This window comes from Dipodomys merriami, unplaced genomic scaffold (assembly GCF_024711535.1).
Source record: "Dipodomys merriami isolate MVZ:Mamm:240054 unplaced genomic scaffold, mDipMer1.0.p SCAF_318, whole genome shotgun sequence".
In the NCBI taxonomy this organism is placed as follows: Eukaryota; Metazoa; Chordata; class Mammalia; order Rodentia; family Heteromyidae; genus Dipodomys; species Dipodomys merriami.
In genome coordinates, this window is record NW_027204693.1 from 770,102 (window position 1) to 778,213 (window position 8,112).

The window sequence follows — 8,112 nt, forward strand, 5'->3', positions numbered from 1 at the left end:
TTATGGACACAGAAGATACACAATCATCCTATTGCCCCCATCACCCCCCCAAAAAAAGAATCAAAGAACTCTTTTTTTAATTTAATTTAATTTTTTTATTGTTAGAATACAGTACAAAGGAGTTACAATTACATGAGCAAGATAAAAAGTATATTTCTTATCAAGCATTGTTGCCTCCTTGTTGTTTCCCCTTCCCATCCCTTCCCATACTTCTCCCCTCCCCCTACCCGATCCTCCCCCACCCCCTACCAAAGTTGTTAAGTTCGTTTTTTGACATAATGAATTGTACATCTCATTATTGCAATCAAACAACTCTTATTTGAACTTTTTTTTAAAAAAAATAATTTTTAAAATGGTTTTCTATTAATCTTATTTTCTTCCCTTAATTTTTATTTTTGGTGTATATGTGTGTGTGTGTGCTTTTTAAATCTCTTCTGATCTTTTGGTCCTTTTTAAGTATTCTTTTCATTTTTTTCTGTTTCTTTCTTTTTTTGCATGACTAAATTGCTGTTCTGTTCATTCCCAGATATATACCTGTTGCCAATTATTATACTTTATACCCCATTGTGTACACACTTAATCCAGAAATTTATTACTCAATTCACAACCTCTTAGGCTTAAATTCTTTAATAGCAGTATTATATCTTTATATGTATATAATTTTCAAATAACTAATTTTAAGAATTTTTATTTTTTAGTTTTCATTTCTCCTTTCAATCCATCCCTTCTTTTCATCCTATCCTTTTCTTCTCTCAATATCATTTGTTTAAACTTACATGATTTTTAAGTGTTTCACTACTTAGATTTAAATTTTGGTTTTTCAATTTTTTTCTTGTTCTTTTTTTTTTGTATTCTCTCTCCTATTATTCTATGCAAACTATTTCCCTCTCTAAGATTAGGACTTGGTTATATACCACATTTTCTCGATCTATCCATGTACTGAGGGGCATCTGGGTTGGTTCCATATCTTAGCTATGTTAAATAATGCTGCAATAAATATAGTTGTGCTGGTAGCTTAAGTATGGTCTTGTTTGTGATCATTTGGATAAATGCCCAAACGGAAATTGTTGGGTCATAGGTAAGTTCTAGGTGGAATCTTTTTTTGTTTTTTTTTTTTTTTTGGGTCCAGTCGTGGGGCCTGAACTCTGGGCCTGGGCGCTGTGCCTCAGCTCTTCAGCTCAAGGCTAGCACTCTACCACTTGAGCCACAGCGCCACTTCTGGCTTTTTTCTTTTTGCTTATGTGGTGCTGAGGAATGGAACCCAGGGCCTCATGCATGCAAGGCAAGCACTCTACCACTGAGCCACCTTCCCAGCCCCTAGGTGGAATCTTTTGAGGAACCTTCATACTACTCCAAAGTGGTTGAACAAGTTACACTCCCACCAACAATGCAGTAAGGTTCCCTTCTGGCCACATCCCCTCAAGGATGGGGTGAGGTAGTATCTAAATGTTGTTTTGATTTGCTTTTCTTTTATGGCTTGGGAGGTTGATCATTTCTTCATGTATCTATTGACCTTCCTTCTTTCCTTTTCAGAGAAGTTTCTCTTTAAGTCTTTAGTCCACTTATTTATTGGGCAGTTGTTTCTTTGAGGATTTGTTGTTGGGGGATTTAATGTTTTGAGTTCCACATATATTTTAGATATGAGACCTTTGTCTATTGCATGGCTAGTGAAGATCTTCTCCCAATCAATGTGCTTTCTATTGATCTTGCCAGCCATGTCCTTTGCCATGCAGAAGCTCTGCAATTTCATACAATCTCATTTGTCCAAACTTTCTTTGATTTTTTGTGCTTCTGGGTCTCTATTAAGAAAATTTCAGCCTCTGCAAAGGATACCTAGGGTATATCCTACTCTATCCTGTAATGTTTTCAGAGTATCTGCTTTGACTCTGAGGTCTTTAATCCATTTGGAGTTGATTTGGTACAGGATGATATATAAGGATCTAGCTTTAGTTTTCTATGAGTGATTAACCAATTTTGCCAGCACTTTTACTGAAGAGGCTGTCTTTGTTGCATTCTATTTTTTATCTCCTTTATCAAAGATTAGGTGCCTATTGGTCTGTAGGCTTATTTCTGGGTTTTCAATTCTATTCCATTGGTTCTGAGGTTTGTTCTTGTGCCAGTACGAAGCTGTTTTATTTGCTAAGGCTTTATAGTACAGTTTGAAATTTGGTATTGATATTACTCCAGCACTGTTCTTTCTGTTAAGGATTGTTAATGCTATTCATTGCCTTTTATCATTCCATATGACTTTTTGGATTGCCTCTTCTATTTCCGTGAAAAATGAGATTGAAATATTGATAGGTATTGCATTGAATTTGTAGATAGCCTTGGGAATTATTGCCATTTTCACGATGTTAATCCTTCCAATCCAGGATCAAGGGAGTTTTTTCACTTTCTAAGTTCTGTCTTTGATTTCCTTTTTCAGGTTTTTAAAGTTTTCATCATGGAGATTCTTTATTTCTTTGGTTGAGTTAATTCATTGGTATTCTATTTTTTGTGGGGTTATTAAGAATGGAGTTGCTTTTCTGATTTCAGCCACGCTTTTCTCATTGTTGGCATACAGAAAAGCAACCTATTTTTGACGGTTAATTTTATACCATGATACATTGCCATTGTTTTGAATCAGCATGAGTAATTTGGGAGTGGAGTCCATGGGATTCTTTAAATACAAGATCATGTCATCTGCAAAGAGGGAGAGATTTACTTCATCTTTCCCTGTTTGGATCCCTTTTATGTTTTCATCTTTTCTTATTGCTGTAGCTAGGCATGCTAATAGTACATTGAAAAGAAGTGGAGAGAGTGGACGTCCTTGTCTCGTTCCTTGAGTTATGAGGAAATGTCTTTACTTTTTGACCATTAAGTATAATGCTGGCTGCAGGTTTGTCATATACAGCCTTTATTTTATTGAGGAATGTTCCCTGGATTCCTAGTTTATTCAGAAACTTCATCATAAAGTAGTGTTAATTAATGGATTTGTGTATATTGAACCAGCTTTGCATCCCTGAACTGAATCCTGTTTCAACATGGTATGTAATTTTTTGGATGAATTGTTGAATTATTTGGCCAAAATTTTGTTGAGAAGTTTGGCATCGATGTTCATCAATGTAATGTGTGTCTAATCCTCTTTCATTGATGATTTTCCTGCCTGGTTTTGGGATGAAGTTTATTATGGCTTCATAGACTTAGTTTGGTTGTGAACTTTCTCTTTCAATTTCATTGAAGAGTTGGAAGAGTATTGGTATGAGCTTTGCTTTGAAAGCCTTGTAGAATTTCGCTGTAAATCCATGTGGTCCTGGGCTTTTCTTAGACAGGAGGTCTCTTACTCCTTTTTCTATTTCAATGTTTGATATGGGCCTGTTTAACTCATTTACTCCTTTTCAGTTGTTGCTGGTGTTGAGTTGAATCTGCTCACCCACTGTGTCTGGTGCCTTTTTCCTGGACCCTCTCTGTTGTAGGTATGGCGGGATGGCTATGGCCGCCACCAAAGCTGCCTCAGCCATGGCTAGAGCAACTGTTCAGATCTGTCTCCTTCCCTGGATTTTCCCTCTCTAGCCAAACTCTGTATTGTGATGGCACACTTGGTGTGATACTCTAGCCTAGTACTGTTCTCTGGAACACTAAAACTGCTTTCTATGCTAGAGATTGTTTAGCTTCCAGCTTCTCCTCCACTATCTTCCCTCACTTCTCATAAACATTTTCTTATTACAAGATTATTCTAGATTAGCTATGTTATGATTGATAATGAACAAGATTGACAGAAAGGTGGAGGAAAATTGTCTACACTTCCATGAGGTCCTGACTTTTGTTTCACAAAATGTTATAAAAGCTCTCCATTAGAAATCTAGCAGCTGCATTTCTAAATAGTCTTTGCATGCTTACACTTTCTGATAATGTTTTAATTCAAGTACTTCTCCTTAGAGTCCCATACCATTCAATGATGCTGTTATAGATCTTTGTTACATCTTGAAGACTGCTCTTGGTGATTAAGTTTGTGCTTTTCAAATTAGCTCTCACAATTCCATCCACAAAATGCAGACAAAAACTATCTGAAATAAATTTGTATCTGTTGATAGTGCATATATTTTATTTTCCATTACAAACATAGAATGTAGTAAAAATTTTCACAGAAATTACACTGCACTAGGTTGTGGGCAGAGTCTAATGAAAATAATATACTGTATTTATGTAGAGAATTTGAGCATCCAAAATTTTAGTATGCTTGTGGTCCTAAAACCAATAACTTACTTATATTGAGTGACAAATACCACTTGCTATAAGTACAGTTTTCCTTGTATGTTTTTAATATATATTTCATTGTAAAGATACTGTACAGAGGGGTTACAGTTACATAAGTAAGGTAATGAGTACATTTCTGATTGAGCATTTTTACCACCTCCTTTGATTTTCCCCTACTATTCCTTCCCTTCACACATCCATAACACCTCCGTCCACCCCCCTCTAGTAGTATCTTGCAAATCTCATTGTTACAATGGGTCAACCTGTATCTTTTCCTTGTATCTTAAATGAAAAAATGCTGGCTTGTTTCATACTGATCTACTTGTGTAGACACACTTAAAAACATTTTCCAAGTCCAAAAGCATATAAATGAAATGCACATCATCTTTTGTAAGTTGTTATACTTGTGTTCTACACATTTATTGACAGGTTACAAATTATTCTCAAATTTTAATACATAAAAAACTTGCTTTTTTTCTCATTTTCGTGGCAAGGACATCAGCATGACCTCAGTCAACATTTCTCACTTTAGACTTTTCATATGGGTTGGTTAAATTTTGACCTGCACTCCAGTCTTCTGGGGAGTCACTCATCTGCTTAGGAATTGATGCTGGCTGTTGGAAAAGAGCCCAAGGAATGATGCCATTTAAAGCCTTATAACTTCATTCTTAACAAGGATATTGTCCTACTCCTTTGGCTGTTGGGAATGTCTACAAGATCAAGCACTCCATGGGGAGCTGGGAGACACCATACGACCTATAATTATTGAGAATTCCGAGTGACTTGCTATCACTTGTACTGCATTTTTCAAGTCGAATCTCTCTAAACCTACCAGTTGGAAGAGATGAGAGGAGTGGTAAAAGAACTCTTAGAGAAAAATACATCTTCAATACATTTGTTTCCAAACATTCTGTCTAAGGCATATTCAACAACTAGTGAAACTTGTGTTGGCTATATCTATGTGTCTTTCTCCATTTGTGCTTGTGTACATGTGTGTACATATGTGTGTATTTGTGTGTATAGTAACATTCTTGTGTACATATATGGGCCTATATATACATTTATGCATATATAAATAAATATACATATATAAATATATGTGCATATATATATATATATATATATATATATATATATCAGGTGTTCAGTGATTTAATTTGCAGTTCCCAGCACATTGTCCTTATCACAAAGTGTACATGATAAACTGCTGTAAGGATCTGTGCTATATGAGGGGTATCCTTTGTACTCACTTCCCCCATTACCTTGTTTTTCATCCATGTGAACAACTTCAGCCTACTTTCCATAGGATAGCTTTGTTTTTTTTACTTACTGATAATATAAGAAAAATGTTGTTTGTAAAAGAAAAAGAACTTTTAGGTGCCAGGCTAAAAGTATCTTATCAGTCCCAATGATTCGTATGAGATAAAATTTATAATAGTACTAAAAGTGAAAAGGAATTTCTAGAGCTGTTGTTTTGCCATTTCCATTGGCAAAGCATAATTTCACGTCACTGTTATAACTCTTAAAGAATGCAAGGGTAACTGATGGTCCCTATCATGTTCCCACAAAACCAGTTGATCCTGAAGGATAATAGTAGACCAGAAGAAATTCTAAATAGCAGACATGGAGCATGAAAGAGAAAGAGTAGAAAGGAGAGAGGGTGAAAGAGAGAGAAATATCATACTTAAAGTGCATAACAAATAAACGAGAAGTGTATGAGAATATTCATACTGCTATATTGAGACTCTACCTGTACATTTGAAGGTATTTGATGTATGATAACTCATCAACATAAAATATAAAGTTATTTTGATAAAAAATAAAAATGACTCAGAAGAAATTATAAATGCAAAAACAGTCTTCACAGAAGCAAACTCTCAGAAATATTTCTTGACTTTGAAAAGGATAAATTGGCTGCAGTTAGTGTAAATTTAGAAGTATTACAATTCACAAAAATATAAAAATGTGTTCACATATTTTGTTATATAACCCAGAGCAGAAAGCAAATATTGTTCAGATGATTTTTTAAATCAGTTTCTGAGGTGCTGGGAAGGTGGTTCAGTGGTAGAGTGCTTGCCTTGCATGCATGTGGTCCTGGATTTCATTCCTCAGCACGACATAAGCATAAAAAGATGAAAGTGGTGCTGTGGCTCAAGTGGTAGCGCTAGCCTTGAGCTGAAGAGCTGAGGGACAGTACCCAAGACCCAGAGTTCAAGCCCCACAACCAACAAAAACAAAGCAAAAACACAAAACAAAACACAGTTTCTCAATTTTGTGTCCTCAACTCTGTAATACCACTACCTCAGCCTAGGGTTAAGATTTTAGGTGTGGACATTTATCAACACTCCTGATTCAGACTCTACTTGATAAAATTTGTAATCAATATTTTGTTTTTAGTTTTGCTCTTTGTAAATTCACATGCACCTATGAAAAATGGTGTGGCCATCCCAATAACATTTTCAAAGTACCTCTTAATCACGACTCACAAAAAGTTGTATTATATTACAACAAGGAAAAATTCTATAAATAAAGAAAACAATAATTAAATATTAATGATGACTAAAATAAAAAACAAAACAATTACCAGGGTTTTCAGTATTTGAAGTGTACACAGTAGATTTTACTATTTTCTCATATTCCTGTACATTTAAAATTGGATAAAGATATCAGTAGCCTTTAAATTTACCCACTAAGATTACTATTTATAGTTCATCTCATCATTTGTATGTGGCTTATATCAATATTTGTTCATCACTAACATATAATGTAAGGGAGCCCTAAAGATTTAACAGAAACTCTGTACTTAAAATCTTAACTCTTCACTCTGCTTCTTTACACAGTCGTTGCACCTTCTCATTAGTAAAGTTTCTATAAACTCTGAAATGTACATACTTACCAGTACATGCTACCAGAAATATTATATACTTTATCGAAAAATTTTAAGACCTGCCACCAGTCTTAATTTTGTCATATATAAGCAAATCCCAAAATTAAACATACTTAAAATATTAAAACTTTTAACAAACTTTAACATTTGCTGCAATGAACATTATGACAGGTGCCTTGTGTAGAATAATTGAATTCCTCCTCCTACACATCTCATGAAAAACAAATATCTGGAATTATTTTGTTTTTGGCATGTCAACCTTGACTTTATTCTTAAATGTGTGCTTACATAAGAAATACATGGTTCTAAAATTTCACAATTCTTTTGAACTTACTTTTTGTTTAATTGTCTAGTTTAAGAAAATTAATTACTCTTTATATATAAAAATTGTTCTGTGCTCAATTTGGCTGCACATACACTAAAATTGGAACATACAGAGAAGTTCAGCATGGTCCCTGCCCAAGGATGACACGCAAATTAGTGAATCGTTCCATATTTTTACAACAACAGATGCTGGAAAGGATCCTACTGCATTCTTGGTGGGAGTGTAAACTTGTTCATCCACTTTGGAAAGCAGTTTGGAGGTTCCTCAAAAGACTCCACATAGAGCTCCCCTATTACACTGCAATCCCACTTTTGGGCATTCACCCAAATGATCATGAACAAGTCCACACTAAAACTACCACCACAACAATGTTTAATGTAGCATTATTTGCCATAGGTAAGATATGGAACCAACCCCGATGCCCCTCAGTAGAAGAATGGATCAAGAAAACGTTGTGAGTGTGTGTGTGTGTGTGTGTGTGTGTGTGTGTGTGTGTGTGTGTGTGTGTGTGTGTGTGTGTGTGTGTGTGAATGTACACTTACACAACCACTTTGGAAAGCAGTCTGGTGAGTCCTCAGAAAGCTAAATATTGACCTTCCTTATGGCCCACTCATACCACTTCTAGGCATCTATCCTGAACAACAGGTAGCAATATTCAAAGAAA

At 35.1% G+C, this 8,112-nt stretch overlaps 1 non-coding gene across 1 annotated transcript; it reads left to right on the forward strand.

Moving 5' to 3' along the window:
- Nucleotides 1–7,517: 7,517 nt before the first annotated feature.
- On the forward strand, nt 7,518–7,623 carry LOC138841363 (U6 spliceosomal RNA). The gene has a single exon (XR_011376404.1). It is a non-coding gene; the product is annotated as a U6 spliceosomal RNA (small nuclear RNA).
- Nucleotides 7,624–8,112: the final 489 nt, after the last annotated feature.